This window comes from Narcine bancroftii, chromosome 5 (genome assembly GCF_036971445.1).
Source record: "Narcine bancroftii isolate sNarBan1 chromosome 5, sNarBan1.hap1, whole genome shotgun sequence".
NCBI classification, from domain to species: domain Eukaryota; kingdom Metazoa; phylum Chordata; class Chondrichthyes; order Torpediniformes; family Narcinidae; genus Narcine; species Narcine bancroftii.
The window spans coordinates 190236506-190262517 of NC_091473.1; the positions used below are offsets into that span (position 1 = coordinate 190236506).

Here is a 26012-nt window from a genome sequence, read left to right on the forward strand (position 1 = left end):
GGGTTGAGGGGTTTGATTTGGGTTGACAGGGTTGAATTGGGTTGAGGGGTTTGAGTTGTGTTGATGGGTTTGAGTTGTGTTGATGGGTTTGAGTTGTGTTGATGGGTTTGAGTTGTGTTGAGGGGTTTGAGTTGCATTGAGGGGTTTGCGTTGTTTTGAGGGGATTGAGTTTGGTTGAGGGGTTTGAGTTGGGTCGAGGGGATTGTGTTGGGTTGAAGGGTTTGAGTTGGGCTGAGGGGATTGTGTTGTGTTGAGAGCTTGTAGTTAGGTTGAAGATTTGAATTGTGTTGTGTTGAGAGGTTGGAGTTGGGTTGAAGACTGAGTTGAGTGGGTTGAGGGGTTCAAGTTGGGTTGAGGGGTTTAAGTTGGGTTGAGGGGTTTGAGTTGGGTTGATGGTTTTGATTTGCATTGAGGGGTTTGAGGGGATTGTTTTGAGTTGAGGGATTTGTGTTGAAGTCTTTGATTTGAATGGGTTGAGAGGTTTAAGTTGGATTGAGGGGTTTGAATTGGGTTGATGGGTTTGATTTGCATTGAGGGGTTTAAGTTGGGTTGAGGGGTTTGAGTTTGGTTGAGGGGTTTGAGTTGGATTGATGTGTTTCAGTTGGGTTGAGGGGTTTGTGTAGTGTTGATGAGTTTGTGTTGCGTTGATGGATTTTAATTGGGTTAAGGGGATTGTATTGTGTTGAGGGGTTTGAGTTGGTTTGAGTGGATTGTGTTGAGTTGAGGGGTTTGAGATGGTATGAGGGGATTGTGTTGGGTCGAGTGGATTGTTTTGGGTTGAGGGGATTGTGTTGTGTTGAGTGGTTTGAGTTGGGTTGAAGTGATTGTGTTGGGTTGAGGGGTTTGAGTTGGCATGAGGGGCCTGTGTTGGGTTGAGGGGTTTGAGTGGGTTGAGGGGATTGTGTTGTGTTGAGTGGTTGGAGTTGTGTTGAAGTCTGATTTAAGTTGGACTGAAGGGTTTAATTTGGATGAGTTGGGTTGATGGGTTTGACTGGCATTGAGAGTTTTGCATTGTTTTGAGGAGTTTGAGTTAGGTTAAGGGGTTTGAGTTGGGTTGATGGGTTTGAGTTCGGTTGAGGGGTTTGCGTTGTTTCGAGGGGTTTGATTTAGGTTGAATGGTTGGAGTTGTGTTGAAGACTGATTTAAGTTGGACTGAAGGATTTAATTTGGTTGAGTTGCATTGAGGCGTTTGCGTTGTTTAGAGGGGTTTGAGTTAGGTTGAGGAATTTGAATTGGGTTGAGGGGTTTCAGTTGCGTTGAGGGGATTGGGTTCGGTTAAGAGGTTTGAGTTAGGTTGAGGGGTTTGAGATGGGTGAAGGGGATTTTGTTGGGTTGAGGGTGGTGTGTTGGGTTGAAGACTCAATTTAGTTGAGTTGAGGAATTTGAGTTGAGTTGAGGGGTTTGAATTGGGTTGAGTTGAGAGGTTTGAGTTGAGTTGTTGGGTTTAAGTTGGGTTGAGTGGATTGTGTTGGTTTGAGTTAGGTTGAGGAATTTGAGTTGGGTTGAGGCGTTTCAGTTGCATTGAGGGGATTTGGTTTAGTTAAGAGGTTTGTTAGGTTGAGGGGTTTGAGATGGGTCAAGGGGATTTTGTTGGGTTGAGGGTGGTGTGTTGGGTTGAAGACTGAATTTAGTTGAGTTGAGGAATTTGATTTGAGTTGAGGGGTTTGAATTGGGTTGTTGGGTTTAAGTTGGGTTGAGTGGATTGTGTTGGTTTGAGGGGTTTGAGTTGGGTTGAGTAGGGTTGACGTGTTTGAGTGGGGTTGAAGGTATTGTGTTGGGATGAGGGTTTTGAGATGAGTTGAGGAGTTTGTGTTGTGTTGAGTGGATTGTGTTGCGTTGTGGGGTTTTAGTTGGGTTGAGTGGATTGAGTTGGGTTGAGGGATTTTAGTTTGGTTGAGGAGTTTCATTTGAGTTGAGGGGATTGTGTTGGGTTGAGAGGTTTGAGTTGGGTTTAGCTGTTCTAGTTTGTTTGAGGGGTTTAATTTGAGTTGAGGGGATTGTGTTGGGTTGAGAGGTTTGAGATGGGTTTAGCTGTTCTAGTTTGTTTGAGGGGTTTCATTTGAGTTGAGGGGATAGTATTGGGTTGAGAGGTTTGAGTTGGGTTGAGCTGTTTGAGTTGGGTTGAGGGGATTGTGTTGCGTTGAGGGGTTTGAGTTTGGATGAGGGGATTTTTTGGGTTGAGGAGATTGTGTTGGGTTCAGGAGATTCTTTTGTGTTGGGGTGTTTGAGTTGTGTTTAGGGGTTTGAGTTTAGTTGAGAGGATTGTGTTGGCTGAGTGGGTTTGAGTTGGGTTGAGGAAATTGAGTTGATATGAGGGGTTTGAGTTAGGTTGAGGAGATTGTGTTGTGTTAAGGGGTTTGAGTTGAGTTGAGAGGTTTGAGTTGTATTGACGGATTTGAGTTGAGTTGAGATTATGTTGCATTGAATGGTTTGAGTTTGGTTGAAGAATTTTAGTTGAGTTGAGGGGTTTGAGTTGGGTTCATGGGACTGTGTTGGTTTGAGTGGTTTGCATTGGTTTGATGGATTTGAGTTGGGTTGAGGGTTTTGTGATGGTTGGAGGGGATTGTGTTGGGTTTAGGGGTTTTGAGTTATGTTGTGGGGTTTAAGTTGGGTTGAGGCATTTGAGTTGGGTGGAGGGGGTTGCGTTGAGTTGAGGGGTTTGAGTTGGTCTGATGGGATTGTGCTGATTGAGGAGTTTGACGGGTTTGAGTTGGGTTGAGGGGTTTGAGTTGGGTTGAGGCCTTTGAGTTGGGTGGAGGGGGTTGCGATGAGTTGAGGGGTTTGAGTTGGTCTGATGGGATTGTGCTGGTTTGAGGGGTTTGACGTGTTTGAGTTGGGTTGAGGGGTTTGATTTGGGTTGACAGGGTTGAATTGGGTTGACAGGGTTGAATTGGGTTGAGGGGTTTGAGTTGTGTTGATGGGTTTGAGTTGTGTTGATGGGTTTGAGTTGTGTTGATGGGTTTGAGTTGTGTTGATGGGTTTGAGTTGTGTTGATGGGTTTGAGTTGCATTGAGGGGTTTGCGCTGTTTTGAGGGGATTGAGTTTGGTTGAGGGGTTTGAGTTGGGTCGAGGGGATTGTGTTGGGTTGATGGGTTTGAGTTGGGTTGAGGGTTTTGTGATGCGTGGAGGGGATTGTATTGGGTTTAGGGGTTTTGAGTTGTGTTGTGGGCTTTGAGTTGGGTTGAGGTATTTGAGTTGGGTGGAGGGGGTTGTGATGAGTTGAGGGGTTTGAGTTGGGTTGAGGCCTTTGAGTTGGGTGGAGGGGGTTGCGATGAGGGGTTTGAGTTGGTCTGATGGGATTGTGTTGGTTTGAGGGGTTTGACGTGTTTGAGTTGGGTTGAGGGGTTTGATTTGCATTGACAGGGTTGAATTGGGTTGAGGGGTTTGAGTTGTGTTGATGGGTTTGAGTTGTGTTGGTGGGTTTGAGTTGTGTTGATGGGTTTGAGTTGGATTGAGGGGTTTGCGTTGTTTTGAGGGGTTTGAGTTGGGTCGAGGGGATTGTGTTGGGTTGAAGACTGAGTTTAGTTGAGTTGAGGAATTTGAGTTGAGTTGAGGAAGTTGAGTTGAGTTGAGGGGTTTGAGTTGGGTTGAGGGTTTTGTGATGCGTGGAGGGGATTGTGTTGGGTTTAGGGGTTTTGAGTTGTGTTGTGGGCTTTGAGTTGGGTTGAGGCGTTTGAGTTGAGTGGAGGGGGTTGTGATGAGTTGAGGGGTTTGAGTTGTTTGATGGGATTGTGCTGGTTTGAGGGGTTTCACAGATTTGAGTTGGGTTGAGGGGTTTGATTTGGGTTGAGGGGTTTGATTTGGGTTGATGGGTTTGATTTGGGTTGAGGGTGTTGATTTGGGTTGAGGGGGTTGATTTGGGTTGAGGGGTTTGAGTTGTGTTGATGGGTTTGAGTTGAGTTGAGGAGATTATGTTGCATTGAATGGTTTGAGTTTGGTTGAAGAATTTTAGTTGAGTTGAGGGGTTTGAGTTGGGTTCATGGGACTATGTTGGTTTGAGTGGTTTGCATTGTTTTGATGGGTTTGAGTTGGGTTGAGGGTTTTGTGATGGTTGGAGGGGATTGCGTTGGGTTTAGGGGTTTTGAGTTATGTTGTGGGGTTTAAGTTGGGTTGAGGCATTTGAGTTGGGTGGAGGGGGTTGCGTTGAGTTGAGGGGTTTGAGTTGGTCTGATGGGATTGTGCTGATTGAGGAGTTTGATGGGTTTGAGTTGGGTTGAGGGGTTTGATTTGGGTTGACAGAGTTGAATTGGGTTGAGCGGTTTGAGTTGGGTTCATGGGACTGTGATGGTTTGAGTGGTTTGCATTGGTTTGACGGGTTTGAGTTGGGTTGAGGGTTTTGTGATGGGTGGAGGGGATTCTGTTGAGTTTAGGGGTTTTGAGTTATGTTGTGTGGTTTGAATTGGGTTGAGGAGTTTGAGTTGGGTGGAAGGGGTTGTGATGAGTTGAGGGGTTTGAGTTGGGTTGAGGCCTTTGAGTTGGGTGGAGGGGGTTGCGATGAGGTGAGGGGTTTGAGTTGGTCTGATGGGATTGTGCTGGTTTGAGGGGTTTGACGTGTTTGAGGGGTTTGATTTGGGTTGACAGGGTTGAATTGGGTTGAGGGGTTTGAGTTGTGTTGATGGGTTTGAGTTGTGTTGATGGGTTTGAGTTGCATTAAGGGGTTTGCGTTGTTTTGAGGGGATTGAGTTTGGTTGAGGGGTTTGAGTTGGGTCGAGGGGATTGTGTTGGGTTGATGGGTTTGAGTTGGGTTGAGGGTTTTGTGATGCATGGAGGGGATTGTATTGGGTTTAGGGGTTTTGAGTTGTGTTGTGGGCTTTGAGTTGGGTTGAGGTGTTTGAGTTGGGTGGAGGGGGTTGTGATGAGTTGAAGGGTTTGAGTTGGGTTGAGGCCTTTAAGTTGGGTGGAGGGGGTTGCGATGAGTTGAGGGGTTTGAGTTGGTCTGATGGGATTGTGCTGGTTTGAGGGGTTTGATGTGTTTGAGTTGGGTTGAGGGGTTTGATTTGGGTTGACAGGGTTGAATTGGGTTGAGGGGTTTGAGTTGTGTTGATGGGTTTGAGTTGGATTGAGGGGTTTGAGTTTGGTTGAGGGGTTTGAGTTTGGTTGATGGGTTTGAGTTGGGTCGAGGGGATTGTGTTGGGTCGAGGGGATTGTGTTGGGTCGATGGGTTTGAGTTGAGTTGAGTTGAGAGGTTTGAGTTGTGTTGATGGGTTTGAGTTGGGTTGAGGGGATTGTGTTGTGTTGAAGGGGATGTGTTGGGTTGAGTTGTGGGGTTTGAGTTGGGTTGCAGGGATTGAGTTGGGTTGAAGGATTTCAGTTGCATTGAGGGGATTTCGTTTGGTTCAGAGGTTTGAGTTAGGTTGAGCGCTTTTAGATGGGTCGAGGGGATTTTGTTGAGTTGAGGGGATTGTGTTGGATTGAGTGGTTTGGGTTGGGTTGAGTGGTTTGAGTTGGGTTGAGAGGTTTGAGTTGGGTTGAGAGTATTGAGGTGTTTGAGTTTGGTTGAGGGTTTTCAGTTGAGTTGAGAGGATTGTGCTGGGTTGAAAAGTTTGAGTTGGGTTGAGGGGATTGTGTTGTGTTTGAGTTTGGATGAGGGGATTTTTTTGAGTTGAGGAGATTGTGTTGGGTTCAGGAGATTCCTTTGTGTTGAGGTGTTTGAGTTGTGTTTTGGGGTTTGTGTTTAGTTGAGAGGATTGTGTTAGCTGAGGGGTTTGAGGAAATTGAGTTGATTTGAGGGGTTTAAGTTAGGTTGAGGAGATTGTGTTGTGTTGAGTTGTGCGGTTTGATTTGGGTTGAGGGGTTTGAGTTTGTTTGAAGAATTTTAGTTGAGTTGAAGGGTTTGAGTTGGGTTCATGGGACTGTGTTGGGTTGAGGGGTTTGCATTGGTTTGATGGGTTTGAGTTGGGTTTAGGGTTTTGTGATGAATGGAGGGGATTGTGTTGGTTTAGGGGTTTTGAGTTGTGTTGTGGGGTTTGAGTTGGGTGAGGCATTTAAGTTGGGTTGAGGGGTTGTGATTAGTTGATGGGTTTGAGTTGTTTTGATGGGATTGTGCTGGTTTGAGGGGTTTGATGGGTTTGATTTGGGTTGAGGGGTTTGATTTGGGTTGAGGGGGTTGATTTGGGTTGAGGGGGTTGATTTGGGTTGAGGGGGTTGATTTGGGTTGAGGGGGTTGATTTGGGTTGAGGGGTTTGATTTGGGTTGATGGGGTTGATTTGGGTTGAGGGGGTTTATTTGGGTTTAGGCGTTTGAGTTGTGTTGAGGGGTTTGAGTTGGGTTGAGGGGATTGTGTTGGGTTGAGGGGGATGTGTTGCGTTGAGTTATGGGGTTTGAGTTGAGTTGCGGGGATTGAGTTGGGTTGAGGGGTTTCAGTTGCATTGAGGGGATTTGGTTTGGTTCGGAGGTTTGAGTTAGGTTGAGCGGTTTGAGATGGGTCGACGGGATTTTGTTGAGTTGAGGGGATTGTGTTGGTGGAGAGGTTTGAGTTGGATTGAGTGGTTTGGGTTGGGTTGAGTGGTTTGAGTTGGGTTGAGAGGTTTGAGTTGGGTTGAGAGTATTGAGGTGTTTGAGTTTGGTTGAGGGTTTTCAGTTGAGTTGAGAGGATTGTGCTGGGTTGAAAAGTTTGAACTGGGTTGAGTGGATTGTGTTGTGTTTGAGTTTGGATGAGGGTATTTTTTTGGGTTGAGGAGATTGTGTTGGGTTCAGGAGATTCCTTTGTGTTGAGGTGTTTGAGTTGTGTTTTGGGGTTTGAGTTTAGTTGAGAGGATTGTGTTAGCTGAGGGGTTTGAGGAAATTGAGTTGATTTGAGGGGTTTAAGTTAGGTTGAGGAGATTGTGTTATGTTGAGGGGTTTGAGTTGAGTTGTGCGGTTTGATTTGGGTTGAGGGGTTTGAGTTTGTTTGAAGAATTTTAGTTGATTTGAAGGGTTTGAGTTGGGTTCATGGGACTGTGTTGGGTTGAGCGGTTTGCATTGGTTTGATGGGTTTGAGTTGGGTTGAGGGTTTTGTGATGGATGGAGGGGATTGTGTTGGTTTAGGGGTTTTGAGTTGTGTTGTGGGGTTTGAGTTGGGTTGAGGCGTTGTGATTAGTTGATGGGTTTGAGTTGGTTTGATGCGATTGTGCTGGTTTGAGGGGTTGATGGGTTTGATTTGGGTTGAGGGTGTTGAATTGAGTTGAGGGGTTTGAGTTGTGTTGATGGGTTTGCGTTGTTTCGAGGGGTTTGCGTTGTTTCGAGGGGTTTGCGTTGTTTCGAGGGGTTTGAGTTAGGTTGAGGGGTTTGAGTTGTGTTGAGGGGATTGTGTTGAGTTGAAGATTGAGTTTAGTTGAGTTGAGAAATTTGAGTTTAGTTGAGGGGTTTGGGTTGGGTTGCAGGGATTGAGTTGGGTTGCGGGATTGAGTTGGGTTGCGGGGATTGAGTTGGGTTGCGGGGATTGAGTTGGGTTGCGGGGATTGAGTTGGGTTGCGGGGATTGAGTTTGGTTGAGGGGTTTGAGTTGGTTCGAGGGGATTGTGTTGGGTTGAGGGGCTTGAGTTGGGTTGAGGGTTTTGTGATGCGTGGCGGGGATTGTATTGGGTTTAGGGGTTTTGAGTTGTGTTGTGGGCTTTGATTTGGGTTGAGGTGTTTGAGTTGGGTGGAGGGGGTTGCGATGAGTTGAGGGGTTTGAGTTGGTCTGATGGGATTGTGCTGGTTTGAGGGGTTTGACGTGTTTGAGTTGGGTTGAGGGGTTTGATTTGGGTTGACAGGGTTGAATTGGGTTGAGGGGTTTGAGTTGTGTTGATGGGTTTGAGTTGGATTGAGGGGTTTGTGTTGTTTTGAGGGGTTTGAGTTTGGTTGAGGGGTTTGAGTTGGATTGAGGGGTTTGCGTTGTTTTGAGGGGTTTGAGTTTGGTTGAGGGGTTTGAGTTGGGTCGAGGGGATTGTGTTGGGTTGAGTTGAGTTGTGGGGTTTGAGTAGGGTTGCAGTGATTGAGTTGGGTTGAGGGGTTTGTGATGCGTGGAGGGGATCATTTTGGGTTTAGGGGTTTTGAGTAGTGTTGTGGGCTTTGAGTTGGGTTGTGGCGTTTGAGTTGGGTGGAGGGGGTTGTGATGAATAAAGGGGTTTGAGTTGTTTGATGGGATTGTGCTGGTTTGAGGGGTTTCACAGGTTTGAGTTGGGTTGAAGGGTTTGAGTTGGGTTGAAGGGTTTGATTTGGGTTGATGGGTTTGATTTGGGTTGAGGGGGTTGATTTGGGTTGAGGGGGTTGATTTGGGTTGAGGGGTTTGAGTTGAGTCGTGCGGTTTGATTTGGGTTGAGGGGTTTGAGTTTGTTTGAAGAATTTTAGTTGAGTTGAAGGGTTTGAGTTGGGTTCATGGGACTGTGTTGGGTTGAGGGGTTTGCATTGGTTTGATGGGTTTGAGTTGGGTTGAGGGTTTTGTGATGAATGGAGGGGATTGTGTTGGTTTAGGGGCTTTGAGTTGTGTTGTGGGGTTTGAGTTGGGTTGAGGCATTTGAGTTGGGTTGAGGGGTTGTGATTAGTTGATGGGTTTGAGTTGGTTTGATGGGATTGTGCTGGTTTGAGGGGTTTGATGGGTTTGATTTGGGTTGAGGGTGTTGAATTGAGTTGAGGGGTTTGAGTTGTGTTGATGGGTTTGTGTTGCATTGAGGCGTTTGCATTGTTTCGAGGGGTTTGAGTTAGGTTGAGGGGTTTGAGTTGTGTTGAGGGGATTGTGTTGAGTTGAAGACTGAGTTTAGTTGAGTTTTGAAATTTGAGTTTAGTTGAGGGGTTTGGGTTGGGTTGCAGGGATTGAGTTGAGTTGCGGGGATTGAGTTGGGTTGCGGGGATTGAGTTGGGTTGCGGGGATTGAGTTGGGTTGCGGGGATTGAGTTGGGTTGCGGGGATTGAGTTGGGTTGCGGGGATTGAGTTGGGTTGCGGGGATTGAGTTGGGTTGCGGGGATTGAGTTGGGTTGCGGGGATTGAGTTGGGTAGCGGGAATTGAGTTGGTTGAGGGGTTTGAGTTGGGTTGAGGGGTTTTAGTTGTGTTGAGGGGATTGTGTTTGGTTAAGAGGTTTGAGTTAGGTTGAGGGGTTTGAGATGGGTTGAGGGGATTTTGTTGGGTTGAGGGTGGTGTGTTGGGTTGAAGATTGAATTTAGTTGTGTTGAGGAATTTGAGTTGACTTGAGGGGTTTGTGTTGAGCTGTTGGGTTTAAGTTGGGTTGAGGGATTTGTGTTGGGTTGAGGGGTTTGAGTTGGATTGTGGTGTTTCAGTTGGGTTGAAGAGATTGCGTTGGGTTAAGTGGTTTGAGTTGCTTTGAACAGTTTGATTTGGATTGAGGGTGTTGAACTGAGTTGAAGTGTTTGAATTGTGTGGAGGAGTTTGAGTTGTGTCGAGGGGTTTGTTTTGGGTTGATGGGTTTGAGTTGGGTTGAGGGGTTTGATTTGGGATTAGGGCATTGTGTTGGGTTTGAGGGGTTTGTGTTGTGTTGAGTGGTTTGCATTGTGTTGAGGGCATTGTGTTGTGTTGAGTTGAGGGGATTGTGTTGTGTTGAGGGGTTTGAGATGAGTTCAGGGTGTTGTGTTGAGGGCTTTGAGATGTGTTGATGGGTTTGTGTTGGATTGAGGGGGTTGGGTTGAGGGGGTTGAGTTGGATTGAGGGGTTTGAGTTGTGTTGAGGGGTTGGTGTTTGAGTTGGGTTGAGATGATTGTGTTGTGGGGTTTGAATTGAGTTGAAGACTTTGAGTTGAGTTGAGGGGTTTGAATTTGGTTGAGGGGTTAATTTGAGTTGAGGGGTTTGTGTTGAGTTGAGGTGTTTGAGTTGGGTTGAGGAGTGTGAGTTGGGTTGAGGGGTTTGATTTGAGTTGAGGGGATGGAGTTGAGTTGATGGGATTATGTTGGTTTGGGGGTTTGAGTTGGTTTGACGGGTTTGAGTTGGTTAGACAGGTTCGAATTGGGTTGAGGGTTTTGAGTTTGGTTGAGGGGTTTATGTTGGGTTGAGGGGATTGTGTTGGGTTTTGGCATTTTGAGTTGGTTTGAGGTGTTTGAATTAGGTTGAGGGGTTTGAGTTGCTTTGAGAGGTTAGAGTTGAGTTGAGGTTTTTGTGTTTGAGATGGGTTGAGGGGATTTTGTTGGGTTGAGAAGTTGGAGTTGGGTTGAAGACTGAATTGAGTGGATTGATTTGTTTTGAGGGGTTTGAGATGAGATGAGGGGTTTGAGTTGGGCTGAGGGGTTTGAGTTGGGTTGAGGTCTTTCAATTCTGTTGACGGGATTGTGTTGGGTTGAGGGGACTGTGTTGGGTTAAGGGGGTTTGAGCTGAGTTGAGGTGTTTGAGTTGGCTTGAGGGGTTTGAGTTGGGTTGAGGGGTTTGAATTGGGTTGATGGGATTGAGTTGGGTTGAGGGGATTGTGTTAGGTTGAAGGGATTTTGTTGCATTGAGGTGTTTGAGTTGAATTGAGGGGTTTGTGTTGAGCTGTTGGGTTTCAGTTGGGTTGAGGGATTTGTGTTGGGTTGAGGGGTTTGAGTTGGGTTGCGGGGTTTGTGTTGGGTTGAGGAGATTGCGTTGGGTTTAGTGGTTGGAGTTGGGTCGAGGGGTTTGAGTTGGGTCGAGGGGTTTGAGTTGGGTCGAGGGGTTTGAGTTGGGTCGAAGGGTTTGAGTTGGGTCGAGGGGCTTGAGTTGGGTCGAGGGGCTTGAGTTGGGTCGAGGGGCTTGAGTTGGGTCGAGGGGTTTGAGTTGAGTCGAGGGGTTTTGAGTTGGGTTTAGTTGATGGGTTTGAGTTGAGTTGAAGTGTTTGAGTTGGGTTGAGCGTTTTGAGTTGGGTTGAGCGTTTTGAGTTGGGTTGAGCGTTTTGAGTTGGGTTGAGGGATTTGAGTTGGGTTGAGGGGATTGTGTTAAGTTGAGGGGTTGGGGTTGTGTTGAAGACTGAGTTGAGTTGACGGGTTGGAGTTGGGTTGAGGGGTTTGATATTGTTTGAGTTTGGCTGAGGGTTGCTGGCCATCCTTGATCGAAGGACCCACACCAGGCTGCTGCTGCTGGAGGCTGACTCATGTGAGCCAGGTATCGGAGCCAGCATCCAAGAAGGTGCTCAGGGTTAGAAGGGGTCCCGAGGGCCTCATGCGCCGAAGACTTCCCAATCGTGTTGGAGGTTTAAATCTTGACCTCGGGACGCTGATGAACTGAGCTGGAGCCTGTGCAGCTGCAGAGGCCGCGGGAGGACTGGAGACGAATCTGCAGGCACTCAGTGACTCTGAGGGACCTCTCAGTTGCTTCTCCTTCATTCCTACTCTAAGGGGCGCTTGGCAACTGATGTAAAACTCGAAAGTCATCAGACAGCACGGTTAAAGTTCAGACACGATGCCAGAGAAACTCAGCAAGTCCAGCCATGTTCTTTTTACAGCAAAGGTGAAGGGCTCCTCCCTGAACTTTGGTTCTCTCTCTTTGTCTTAGCTACATAAAGGACACGGCTGGACCTGCTGAGTTACTCCGCCATTGTGTTTCTTCTAATGCCTTACAGCAGGGTAGAGTAAAATTTGTGCAATATCTTTTCTGTTTTTGTAATAAAATAATCTTGATACCTTGAATGCCAGGTTGTGGAGCTGCACAGTGGAGTCATATGGAGCTGAACAGCCCCATCTGGTCAGGCCAGACCTCCATGCAGGGCCCGGGCCCAAATGTTGGTCACTCTTTACTATTGCGGAGGCTGCTGGGGCGCTGATGGCAAATCCATGGACACTCCGCGACTCTCTTTTGCTTCTCTTATTGTTGGGGGTGCCGGACAATGCTCATGGCCCCTTGCTGCAGGCAAAAGCTGAGGTATATCAAACCATAGAACAATTACAATGCAGAAACAGGCTGCCTCGCCCCCTCTAGTCTGCACCGAACCACTCCTTCTTGCCTCATCCCACTGAACTGCACCCAGTCCATAGTCCTCCATACCCCTCCCATCCATGTACCTGTCCAAATTTCCTTTAAATGTTAAAACTGAGCCCTGCATACACTTCAGCTGGCAGCTCGTTCCACACCCTCACCGCTCTCTAGTGGTTCCCCCTCATATTTCCCCTAAACTTTTCCTCATTCACCCTTTACACACCCTCAATGGAAAAAGCGAACCTACATTTATTCTGTCAATACCCCCCTCATAATTTTAAATGTCTATCAAATCTCCCCTTTTCTTTTGCACTCCAGCCCTAACCAGTTTAATCTTTTGCTGAAACTCAATTCCTGAAGTCCTCGTAAGTCTTCTCTGCACTCTTTCTATCTTATTGATATCTTTCCTGTAGTTCAGTGACCAAAACTGCACACAATGCTCCAGATTTGGCCTCACCAATGTCTTATACAACCGTAACATCCCAACTCCTGTTCTCAATACTTTGATTTATGAAGACCAATATCCCTAACCACCTGTGATGTATCTGTATTCCCAGGTCCCTCTGTTCTACTGCACTCCTCCGTGCCCGACCATTCACCGTGTACGTCCTTTCTTGGTTTGTCCTTCCAAACACCACTTGTCTGCATTAAATTCCATTGGCCATTTTTCAGCCATTTTTCCAGCTGGTCCAGACCCCTCTGCAAGATTTGAAAACCTTCTCCTTGTCTTTTATTTTTATCCCTTTTATATTATTTTCTGTTCTTATCAATTCTGCTAGTGGTTCTATAGCTAACGCAAACAATAAAGGTGATAGTGGGCATCCCTGCCGTGTTGACCTGCTTAAGTTAAATTGCTTTGATACATGTCCATTTACTGTCACTTTCGCTAATGGTCCCTTATATAATGCTTTAATCCAATTAATATACTTCTCCGGTAAACTGAATTTTTGCAATACTTTGAACAAATAATTCCATTCTACTCTGTCAAAGGCCTTCTCTGCGTCTAAAGCAACTGCTACTGTTGGTGCTTTATTCCCTTCTACTGCATGAATTAAGTTAATAAATTTACAAATATTGTCTGTTGTGCGTCTTTTTTTGATAAATCCAGTTTGGTCTAAATTTACCATTTTCGGTACATACTCTGCTAATCTGTTTGCTAATAGTTTAGCTATTATCTTATAATCTGTGTTAAGTAAAGATATTGGTCTATATGACGCTGGTGTGAGTAGATCTTTCCCTTGCTTTAGTATTACTGTAATTATTGCTGTTTTACATGAATCTGGTAAGCTTTGTGTTTTATCAATCTGGTTGATTACTTCCAGGAGGGGCGGAATTAATAAGTCTTTAAATGTTTTATAGAATTCTATTGGGAATCCATCCTCTCCTGGTGTCTTATTATTTGGTAATTTTTTCTTCTCTCTTGTATTTCTACTATTCCAAATGGCTCTGTTAATTTATTTTGTTCCTCTCTTTGTAGTTTTGGTAGTTCAATTTTAGTTAGAAATTCATCTATTTTCCCTTCTTTCCCTTCGTTTTCAGTTCGGTATAATTGTTCATAGAATTCTCTAAAGTTTTCCTTAATTTCTTTTGGATTATATGTAATTAGTTTGTCTTTTTTCCTTGATGCCAATACCATTTTCTTAGCTTGTTCTGTCTTAAGCTGCCATGCTAGGATTTTGTGCGTTTTTTCACCTAGTTCATAATATTTCTGTTTTGTCTTCATTATGTTCTTCTCCACCTTATATGTTTGTAGTGTTTCATATTTTATTTTTTTATCCACCAATTCTCTTCTTTTAGTTGTATCTTCCTTCATTGCTAATTCTTTTTCTATATTTACTATTTCCCTTTCCAACTGCTCTGTTTCCTGATTATAGTCCTTCTTCATCTTGGTTACATAACTTATTATTTGCCCTCTAATGAATGCTTTCATTGCATCCCAGAGTATAAACTTATCTTTCACTGATTTTGTATTTATTTCAAAATACATTTTAATTTGTTTTTCAATAAATTCTCTAAAATCCTGCCTTTTAAGTAACATGGGGTTTAATCTCCATCTATACATTCTTGGAGGGATGTCCTCTAACTTTACTGTCAATATTAAGGGTGAATGGTCCGATAGTATTCTAGCTTTATATTCTGTTTTTTTTAACTCTATCTTGCATACGAGCTGATAACAAAAATAGGTCTATTCTTGAGTATGTTTTATGTCTAGCCGAGTAATATGAATATTCCTTTTCCTTTGGGTGTTGTTTCCTCCATATATCCAAAAGTTGCATTTCTTCCATCGATTTAATTATAAATTTGGTTACTTTGTTCTTTCTGTTAATTTTTTTCCCAGTTTTGTCCATATTTGAATCCAAATTCAGGTTGAAATCCCCTCCTATTAATATGTTCCCTTGCGTATCTGCTATCTTCAAAAAGATATCTTGCATAAACTTTTGATCTTCTTCGTTAGGTGAATATACATTGAGTAGATTCCAAAACTCCGAATATATCTGACATTTTATCATTACATATCTCCCTGCTGGATCTATTATTTCCTCTTCTATTTTAAATGGCACATTTTTACTAATTAATATAGCTACTCCTCTTGCTTTTGAATTATACGATGCTGCTGTTACGTGTCCTACCCAATCTCTCTTTAATTTCTTGTGCTCCAATTCAGTTAAATGTGTTTCTTGCACAAATGCTATATCAATTTTTTCTTTTTTCAGTAAATTTAGCAGTTTCTTCCTTTTAATTTGGTTATGTATTCCATTAATATTTAAAGTCATATAGTTCAACGTAGCCATTTTATACTTTGTTTATCTTCCCTTTCCGTTTCTCCATCATTACCTTTCCTTCTTATCCATTTCTGTTTTCTTGTTTTGAACCCTTTATAAGACAACATTCCTAAAACATCAAACATTTTCCTTATTCTCCTATTTAAAACTTCTTTAGCCCCAATCCGCCCTTTATCCCTTGTCGGACAACCACATCTCCCCTCTCCATTTGGATTTGCGAATTCACTCGCAAGCGTCAGCTGATTTTGTAGTGACTGTAACTCCTCCCCACCCAGCCCCCCCCAGAAAAGATTTCACTTTTCATATGTAACAAAGGTCACTCTTTTAATTCCCTCCTTATTCCCTCTATTCCATTTCCTTCCCTTATTAATTCTTGTCTATACTATCTATATTTTCCTCTAAATACGGATACATTCATGTATGCACATTATACATATACACACATATACCTCTTTACCCACATACATATAAATCGTGGTCATTTTTACTCTTATTACATGTCTTCATCTCTCTGTTTGCTTTGTAGTTGTTCTGCAAATTTCCTTGCTTCCTCTGGATGCGAGAATAGTTTTTTTCCATAAGATTGTTTTCGATGTATTGAACTCCTTCCTCTTCTTCAGGAGTTCAAAACTTATGTGTCTTTTTAGTTCGCAGTCTTTTGTACTCTCGTTACACGTCTTCATCTCTCAGTCTATTTTGTAATTGTTCTGCAAATTTTCGTGCTTCCTCTGGATCCGAGAATAGTCTGTTTTGCTGTCCTGGAATAAATATTTTCAATACCGCTGGATGCTTTATTATAAATTTATACCCTTTCTTCCATAAAATCGCCTTTGCTGTATTGAATTCCTTTCTCTTCTTCAGGAGTTCAAAACTTATATCTGGATAAATGAAGATTTTTTGCCCTTTGTACTCCAGTGGCTTGTTGCCCTCTCTTACTTTTTCCATTGTTTTCTCCAGTACCTTTTCTCTTGTAGTATATCTTAGGAATTTTACAAAAATAGATCTTGGCTTTTGTTGTGGTTGTGGTTTAAAGGCCAATGCTCTATGTGCCCTTTCTATTTCCATTTCTTGCTGTAGTTCTGGACATCCTAGGGATCCAATCTTTTATAAACTCTCTCATATTCTTGCCTTCTTCATCTTCCTTAAGGCCCACTATCTTTATGTTATTTCTTCTGTTATAATTTTCCATTATATCTATTTTCTGAGCTAACAGTTCTTGTGTCTCTTTAACTTTTTTATTAGATTCCTCTAATTTCTTTTTTAAGTCCTCTACCTCCAATTCTACTGCTGCTTCTCGTTCTTCCACCTTGTCCATTCTTTTTCCCATTTCTGATGTCATATCTATTTTATTCATTTTCTCTTCTGTATTGTTTATTCTTCTTCTTAAATCATTAAATTCTTGCGCTTGCCATTCTTTAAATGACTCCATGTATTCTTTAATAAGAGAAAGTATATCCTTTATCTTGCCTTTCCCTTCTTCTTCCATTTCACTGTACTCTTCCTCTTCTTCTTCCTCTGGGTTGGCCATCTGTTGTTTCTTTGTTTTCTTTTTCTTCTTTCTTGTTTTCGTTGTCTTCTATGTTCTCCTCTTGCTGCTGCTGTTCTGTAGCTGTCATTGCCGGCTGTGGAGATTGACTCCCCAGCTGGTCACCCCTCCCGTCGGTGTGTTTTTTCGCATGCGCGTTTGCGCACTTTTACTCGGCTCAGCGAGCCATTTTTGTAGTCCACTTTCTGCCGACCTGAGGGAGCGGGTTTCTCTCTCCACCGTGGGCCTCTTCGAACAGGTAAGGCCTTCTCCTTCTTCTTCCGTTGTCTTCTCTTCCTCTCTTCTTACCGTTGGTTTCAATTTTTCTTTTATCGTCGCCATCTTCTTTCCACCTTTATACTCACTTTACTTTGATTTTTATTTTTGTGCCCTTGTGTTTTCCTTTGTTTTTTCCGACTTTTCTGGAGAGGGCTGGAGTTCACCGTCCGGCCACTACTCCATCACGTGACTCCTCATTTGAAAACCTTCTCCATTGTCCACCACAAGGCCTCCAATCTTAGTGTCATCTGCAAACTTGCTGATCCAATTCACCACGTTATCATCCAGATCATTGATATAGATGACAAATAACAATGGTCCCAGCACCAATACCTGAGGCACATTACGAGTCACAGGCCTCCAGTCTGAGAAGCGATCATCCACCACTACTCCCTGGCCTTTTCTGTCCAGCCATTGTTACATCTAGTTCATGACTTCTCCATGAATTATAAGCATCTGAACCTTACTAAAACTGGCATTTACAACAATATTACATTTTAAAATGTATTATTTTGCATGACAATCAATGAAACCTTGAAGGTCCTGTGGACGCTGCAGGGTCTGCTGAGTTTATCTTGCACGTTTGTGCGTTGTGCTTAACTTCAGCACCTGTAGAATTGCTCATTGAACTCCTTCTGAGCCCTTCCTGTCCACGTGGAGTCTTCAAGCCACCCGGCACGGTAACAGGCCCTTCAGCCCAACTTGCCTATGCTGACCAAACAGTCCCACCCATGCTTGTCGCACCTGCTCACGTACCAGTGTCATGGCTGCATACCACGGCCACGGGAGCCAATTGTCGCTGATGACGATCGCGCAGGAATCATAGCATCAGTATAGCGGGTGATGGCTCTTGGACTTAGGAGGAGGAGAGTGAGAGTGCTGGGTGACCCGTGTGGCGGTGAGAAGGGTTTGGCTGAGTGGTGTTTGGGGAGCTGAAGAATACCATGTGGTGCCCAGTGAATAATAAAGGAAGTCGACTTCGTGATGTGTTGAAAAAAAAACGAGTGAGTGTATTCTTTATTTGTTTGTAAGCTGAGGTAAATCAGTGTCATGGCGCATCTAAAAGCATCTGATCCATAGATCCGTCCACATATACCCCCTGCCCACATCCCTCGAAGCCAGCCCTATCCATGGATCCATCAAAATCTCCCACCCACACTGGTCCCACCTGCCCACATCCCTCTAAACCCATCCTATCCACGGTTCCATCCAAACGTCCTACCATTCTGGTCCCACCTGCCCACATCCCTCTAAACCCGTCCTATCCATGGATCCAAATGTCCCATCTACACTTGTCCCACCTGGCCACGCCCCTCTAAATCTATCCTATTCATGGATCCAAATGCCCCACCTACCCTGGTCCCACCTGCCCACATCCCTCTAAACCCATCTTATCCAAGGATCCGTCCAAATGTCCCACTTGCCCACATCCCTCTAAACCCATCTTATCCAAGGATCCGTCCAAATGTCCCACCTGCCCACATCCCTCTAAACCCGTCTTATCCAAGGATCCGTCCAAATGTCCCACCTGCCCACATCCCTCCAAGTCCGTCCTATCCATAGAGCTGTCTAAGTTTTTCTTTTTACATTTAGACATACAGCACAATAACAGGCCTTTCTGCTCCATGAGCCCGTGCTGCCCAAGTACCTAAATTAACCTACAGCCCCAGTCCATTTTGAAGGGTGGGAAGAAACCACACAGTAATGGGGAAAATGTCAAATCCCTGATGAACAGCTCCGGATTTGACCGTGGTCACTGGCACTGCCAGGGTGTTGCGCTGACCACGATGAGCCGCAAAGCCAAAGGAGCAAGTCTTCCACACAGTAGGGGTAGCGGTGAGGAAGGGGAAGAGATGGGGGCATTGCAAGGTTCAAAGGACACTCAGACAGGAAAAGGGACAGGGGTTTAGACGGACATTGCCCAATGCAGGCTCACAGGGCGAGCTCAGGGAGACAACATGGACGAGATGGGCCGAAGGGCCTGCTTCGTGGTGTGTTTGTGAAAAGGGATAAATTTCGTGGGTCAAAGGCGTGGGGGCTCCCAGCGGAGAGATGTGGCTCGATGTTCACAGCCACTCCCTGGCCACTGGCCCCGCGTTCGCAGAAGCAGGAGGACATTCAGCCCATCCTTCAAACCTGACGCCAGGTCCCTCGAATGCCTTCCAAACCAGGCTGGAGGTGCTGCGATTCCGGCGTAACACCGGCAGGAGGCGCGGGGAGCAGCGGGCGCGCTCAGGGCCGCGACGGGGCGGTGACAGATGAAAAACAGGAGGAGCAACACGCGATGAGTGTGTGTCACACGGCGGGCACGAACGCCAAAAAGGGAGGGAATCAGGTCCCGCCCCAAGCTCAGTGCCATAGGCAGCAGGAGGGCAGCGCTGTTTGGTGGAAGGGGACGTCAGTCAGCGAGCCCCGCACTACCACGCCACTTCCTATTGAGGAACAAGACCCGGGTGGACTCACCGATCGCTGGGCTGGAGACAATCTGGAGGGACCCGGTCCGGCCCAGGCTTGTCCTGCGGTAAGAGGGAGGAGGGAGGGCAGCTGAGCTCCAGTACAGGTGGGGATGGGTCTGTCCCCGTGTAACACTTGGGTCCAGTAAAGGTGGGGATGGGTCTGTCCCCGTGTAACACTGGGGTCCAGTACAGGTGGGAATGGGTCTGTCCCCGTGTAACACTGGGGTCCAGTACAGGTGGGAATGGGTCTGTCCCCGTGTAACACTGGGGTCCAGTACAGGTGGGAATGGGTCTGTCCCCGTGTAACACTGGGGTCCAGTACAGGTGGGGATGGGTCTGTCACCGTGTAACACTTGGGTCCAGTACAGGTGGGAATGGGTCTGTCCCCGTGTAACACTGGGGTCCAGTACTGGTGTGGATGGGTCTGTCCCCGCGTAACACTTGGGTCCAGTAAAGGTGGGGATGGGTCTGTCCCCGTGTAACACTTGGGTCCAGGAAAGGTGGGGATGGGTCTGTCCCCGCGTAACACTGGGGTCCAGTACTGGTGGGGATGGGTCTGCCCCGTGTAACACTGGGGTCCAGTAAAGGTGGGGATGGGTCTGTCCCCGCTAAACACTGGGGCCAGTACAGGTGGGAATGGGTCTGTCCCCGTGTAACACTTGGGTCCAGTACAGGTGGGGATGGGTCTGTCACCGTGTAACACTGGGGTCCAGTACTGGTGGAGATGGGTCTGTCCCTGTGTAACACTTGGGTCCAGTAAAGGTGGGGATGGGTCTGTCCCCGTGTAACACTGGGGTCCAGTATAGGTGGGAATGGGTCTGTCCCTGTGTAACACTGGGGTCCAGTACAGATGGGGATGGGTCTGTCCCCGTGTAACACTGGGGTCCAGTACAGGTGGGGATGGGTCTGTCCCCGTGTAACACTGGGGTCCAGTAAAGGTGGGGATGGGTCTGTCCCCGCGTAACACTGGGGTCCAGTACAGGTGGGGATGGGTCAGTCCCCGTGTAACACTGGGGTCCAGTACAGGTGGGAATGGGTCTGTCCCCGTGTAACACTGGGGTCCAGTACAGGTGGGAATGGGTCTGTCCCCGTGTAACACTTGGGTCCAGTAAAGGTGGGGATGGGTCTGTCCCCGTGTAACACTGGGGTCCAGTACAGGTGGGAATGGGTCTGTCCCCGTGTAACACTGGGGTCCAGTACTGATGGGGATGGGTCTGTCCTCGTGTAACACTTGGGTCCAGTAGAGGTGGGGATGGGTTTGTCCCCGTGTAACACTGGGATCCAGTACAGGTGGGAATGGGTCTATCCCCATGTAACACTACGGTCCAGTACTGGTGGGGATGGGTCTGTCCCTGTGTAACGCCGGGGTCCAGTACAGGTGGGGATGGGTCTGTCCCCATGTAACACTGGGGTACAGTACTGGTGGGGATGGGTCTGTCCCCGTGTAACACTTGGGTCCTGTACAGGTGGGGATGGGTCTGTCCCCGTGTAACACTTGGGTCCAGTACAGGTGGGGATGGGTCTATCCCCGTGTAACACTGGGGTCCAGTACTGGTGGAGATGGGTCTGTCCCTGTGTAACACTTGGTCCAGTAAAAGTGGGGATGGGTCTGTCCCCGTGTAACAGTGGGGTCCAGTACAGGTGGGAATGGGTCTGTCCCTGTGTAACACTGGGGTCCAGTACAGGTGGGGATGGGTCTGTCCCCGTGTAACACTGGGGTCCAGTACAGGTGGGGATGGGTCTGTCCCCGTGTAACACTGGGGTCCAGTAAAGGTGGGGATGGGTCTGTCCCCGCATAACACTGGGGTCCAGTACAGGTGGGAATGGGTCTGTCCCTGTGTAACACTGGGGTCCAGTACAGGTGGGGATGGGTCTGTCCCCGTGTAACACTGGGGTCCAGTACAGGTGGGGATGGGTCTGTCCCCGTGTAACACTGGGGTCCAGTAAAGGTGGGGATGGGTCTGTCCCCGTGTAACACTTGGGTCCAGTAAAGGTGGGGATGGGTCTGTCCCCGCGTAACACTGGGGTCCAGTACTGGTGGGGTTGGGTCTGTCCCTGTGTAACACTGGGGTCCAGTACAGGTGGGGATGGGTCTGTCCCCGTGTAACACTTGGGTCCAGTAAAGGTGGGGATGGGTCTGTCCCCGCGTAACACTGGGGTCCAGTACTGGTGGGGATGGGTCTGCCCCGTGTAACACTGGGGTCCAGTACAGGTGGGAATGGGTCTGTCCCCGTGTAACACTGGGGCCAGTACAGGTGGGAATGGGTCTGTCCCCGTGTAACACTTGGGTCCAGTAAAGGTGGGGATGGGTCTGTCCCCGTGTAACACTGGGGTCCAGTACTGGTGGAGATGGGTCTGTCCCCGCGTAACACTGGGGTCCAGTACTGGTGGGGATGGGTCTGCCCCGTGTAACACTGGGGTCCAGTACAGGTGGGGATGGGTCTATCCCCGTGTAACACTGGGGTCCAGTACTGGTGGAGATGGGTCTGTCCCTGTGTAACACTTGGTCCAGTAAAAGTGGGGATGGGTCTGTCCCCGTGTAACAGTGGGGTCCAGTACAGGTGGGAATGGGTCTGTCCCTGTGTAACACTGGGGTCCAGTACAGGTGGGGATGGGTCTGTCCCCGTGTAACACTGGGGTCCAGTACAGGTGGGGATGGGTCTGTCCCCGTGTAACACTGGGGTCCAGTAAAGGTGGGGATGGGTCTGTCCCCGCATAACACTGGGGTCCAGTACAGGTGGGAATGGGTCTGTCCCTGTGTAACACTGGGGTCCAGTACAGGTGGGGATGGGTCTGTCCCCGTGTAACACTGGGGTCCAGTACAGGTGGGGATGGGTCTGTCCCCGTGTAACACTGGGGTCCAGTAAAGGTGGGGATGGGTCTGTCCCCGTGTAACACTTGGGTCCAGTAAAGGTGGGGATGGGTCTGTCCCCGCGTAACACTGGGGTCCAGTACTGGTGGGGTTGGGTCTGTCCCTGTGTAACACTGGGGTCCAGTACAGGTGGGGATGGGTCTGTCCCCGTGTAACACTTGGGTCCAGTAAAGGTGGGGATGGGTCTGTCCCCGCGTAACACTGGGGTCCAGTACTGGTGGGGATGGGTCTGCCCCGTGTAACACTTGGGTCCAGTAAAGGTGGGGATGGGTCTGTCCCCGTGTAACACTGGGGTCCAGTACTGGTGGAGATGGGTCTGTCCCCGCGTAACACTGGGGTCCAGTACTGGTGGGGATGGGTCTGCCCCGTGTAACACTGGGGTCCAGTAAAGGTGGGGATGGGTCTGTCCCCGCTAAACACTGGGGCCAGTACAGGTGGGAATGGGTCTGTCCCCGTGTAACACTTGGGTCCAGTACAGGTGGGGATGGGTCCGTCCCCGTGTAACACTGGGGTCCAGTACAGGTGGGAATGGGTCTGTCCCCGTGTAACACTGGGGTCCAGTACAGGTGGGAATGGGTCTGTCCCCGTGTAACACTGGGGTCCAGTACTGGTGGGGATGGGTCTGTCCCCGTGTAACACTTGGGTCCAGTAAAGGTGGGGATGTGTCTGTCCCCGTGTAACACTGGTGTCCAGTACAGGTGGGAATGGGTCTGTCCCCGTGTAACACTGGGGTCCAGTACTGATGGGGATGGGTCTGTCCTCTTGTAACACTTTGGTCCAGTACTGGTGGGGATGGGTCTGTCCTCGTGTAACACTTGGGTCCAGTAGAGGTGGGGATGGGTTTGTCCCCGTGTAACACTGGGATCCAGTACAGGTGGGAATGGGTCTATCCCCATGTAACACTACGGTCCAGTACTGGTGGGGATGGGTCTGTCCCTGTGTAACGCCGGGGTCCAGTACAGGTGGGGATGGGTCTGTCCCCATGTAACACTGGGGTACAGTACTGGTGGGGATGGGTCTGTCCCCGTGTAACACTGGGGTCCAGTAAAGGTGGGGATGGGTCTGTCCCCGCATACCACTGGGGTCCAGTACAGGTGGGAATGGGTCTGTCCCTGTGTAACACTGGGGTAGAGGACTGGTGTGGACAACGGGCCTGTCACTGTGTAACACAGGGTTACAGGGCTGGTGCAGACGGGTCTGGCACCATGTAACACCGGGGTACAGTTCTTTTGGGGACAGGTCTGTCCTTGTGTAACACCGGAGTACGGTATTGGTGGGGACGGGTCTGTCACTGTGTAACACCCGAGTACAGTTCTGGTGGGGACGTGTCTGTCTATGTGTAACAGTACTGTGGTACAGTACTGCTGGATACTGGTCTGTCGCGGTGTAAAATTGGCGTACACTACTGGTGGGGATGGGACTGTCCTGCCACACTGTGGTATGGTACTGCTGTGGATGGGTCTGTCCCTGTGTAACACAGGGGTACAGTACTGGTGGGGACGGGTCTGTGACTGTGAAACACCCGAGTACAATACTGGTTGGGACGGTTCTGTCCCGGTATAACATTGGGTTACAGTACTGGTGTGGATGTTTCTGTCACTGTGTAACACCGGGGTGCAGTTCTGGTCGGGATGGGACTGTCGTCCTGCAACACTGTGGTACATAACTGCCGGGGATGGGTCTTTCCCCGTGAAACTCCAGGGTACTGTACTAGTGGGGACAGGTCTGCCACTGTGTAAAATCGGCGTACAGTTCTGGTGGGGACTGGTCTTTCAGTGTGTAACGCTGAGGTCCAGAACTGGTGGGGTCGCGTCTGTCCCTGTTTAATACGGGGGGGGGGGGGACAGTACTGGTGGGGTTGGGTCTCTCCCTGTATAACATTGGGCTCCAGTACTGGTCGGGATGGGTCTATCACTGTGAAACACCCGAGTACAGTACTGGAGGGGATGTTTCTGTGACTGTTTAACACCGAGGTGCAGTTCTGGTCAGGATGGGTCTGTTGCTTGTAAATCAGTGTCCAGTACTGGCGGGGACTGGTCTTTCAGTGTGTAACACTGAGCTCCAGTACTGGGGGGGGACAGGTCCGTGTATAACACGGGGGAACAGTACTGGTGGGGATGGGTCTATCCCCGTGTAACACCGGGGTACAGTAGAAACATAGAAACATAGAAGATTGGACCAGGAGTAGGTCATTCGATCCTTCGAGCCTGCTCTGCCATTCAACGAGATCATGGCTGATCTTAAAGTTTAGTACCCCGTCCCCGCCTTCTCTCCGTAACCTTTAATACCCTTGTACTGAAGAAATATATCTAATTCCCTCTTAAATATATTTAATGAGCCTGCCTCTACTGCTCTCTGTGGCAATGAATTCCACAAATTCACCACCCTCTGGGTAAAGAAATTCCTCCTCATCTCGGTCCTAAATGGTTTGCCTATTATCCTCAAATCATGGCCCCGGGTTCTGGATTTTCCCATCATTGGAAACATCCCATCTGCATCCATTCTGTCCAGTCCTGCCAGAATTTTATAGGTCTCTATGAGATCCCCTCTCAATCTTCTAAACTCCAGCGAGTACAATCCCAATTTGCGCAATCTTTCCTTATAAGTCATTCCTGCCATTCCAGGTATCAGCCTGGTGAATCGCCTCTGCACTCCTTCCATTGCAAGAACATCCTTCCTTAGATAAGGTGACCAAAACTGCACACAATACTCCAGGTGGGGTCTCACCAAGGCCCTGTACAGCTGCAGTAAGGTATCCTTGCTCCTATACTCAAACCCTCTTGATATGAAGGCCAACATACCATTTGCCTTTTTAACTGCCTGCTGTACCTGCATGCTCGCCTTCAGAGACTGGTGTACAAGTACCCTTGGGTCTCTCTGCACTTCCCCATCTCTTAATCTATTGCCATTCAAATAGTAATCTACCCTCCGGTTTGTATTACCAAAGTGGATAACCTCACATTTATCCACATTGTAGTGCATTTGCCATGTATCTGCCCAGTCCCTCAATTTATCCAAATCACACTGGAGCTTCCTGACCCCCCTCTTCCGTGCACACAACCCCTCCTAGCTTAGTGTCATCTGCAAATTTGGAGGTATTATAATCAATCCCCTCATCCAGATCATTAATGTAAATTGTGAACAACTGGGGTCCCAGGACAGATCCCTGTGGCACCGCACTGGTCACCGCCTGCCACTCAGAAAATGAGCCATTTATCCCAACTCTCTGTCTTCTACCTGCCAGCCAATTCTCAATCCACATCAATACTTTGCCCCCAATCCCATGAGCCTTGATTTTGGAAGCCAGTCGTTTATGCGGGACCTTATCGAAGGCCTTTTGGAAGTCCAGGTACACCACATCCACTGGCTCTCCCCCATCTATTTTACCTGTCACCATCTCAAAGAATTCCAGTAGATTTGTCAAGCACGATTTACCTTTTGTAAATCCATGTTGACTCCATCCGATCCCTTCTCTGCTAGTCATATGCTCCGCTATTACATCCTTAACAATGGATTCCATCATTTTGCCCACTACTGATGTAAGGCTCACCAGCCTATAATTCCCCGCTTTTTCTCTACCCCCCCTTTTTAAATAGTGGGGTAACATTAGCTACCCTCCAATCCATGGGTACTGATCCTGAGTCCATCGAGTTCTGGAAAATAATTATTAAAGCATCTGCTATCTGAATGACCACTTCCTTAAGTACCCTAGGATGTAGATTATCAGGCTCTTGAGATTTATCTGCCTTCAATCCCGTACTGGTGGGAACTGGTCTGTTCCTGTATAACACCGGAAAACGGTACTGGTGGGGAAGGGTCTGTCCCTGTATAACACCGGGGTGCAGTACTGGTGGGGACTGGTCTGTCACTGTGAAACACAAGGGGAGAGTACTGGTGGGGATGGGTCTGTCACTGTGCAACATAGGGGTACAGTACTGGTAGTGACAGGTCTATCAATGTGTAACATTGGGCTCCAGTTCTGGTAGGGACAGGTCCGTCACTGTGAAACACCAGAGTACAGTACTGGTGTGGATGGTTCTGTCACTGTGTAACACCGTGATGCAGTTCTGGTCGGGATGGGACTGTCGTCCTGCAACACTGTGGTACATAACTGCCGGGGATGGGTCTGTCCCCGTGAAACTCCAGGGTACTGTACTGGTGGGGACAGGTCTGTCACTGTGTAAAATCGGCGTATAGTACTGGTAGGGACCTGTCTTTCAGGGTGTAACACTGAGCTCCAGTACTGTTGGGGTCGTGTCTGTCCCTGTAT

General features: G+C 47.7%; 1 protein-coding gene across 7 annotated transcripts in view; it reads left to right on the top strand.

Annotated features, from left to right (window-relative positions):
• LOC138764428 (solute carrier family 25 member 44-like) overlaps nt 1–26012 on the top strand; it is a 198276-nt gene that overhangs the window by 76624 nt on the left and 95640 nt on the right. The window contains exon 1 of one of the 7 annotated variants that reach the window (XM_069940352.1): nt 18759–18935. The exons of the other annotated variants lie outside the window; for them this stretch is intronic. The gene's annotated coding sequence lies outside the window, so the exon portion shown is untranslated. Of the gene's footprint in view, nt 1–18758; nt 18936–26012 lie in introns of those variants that run through there. 7 annotated transcript variants of the gene reach the window in all.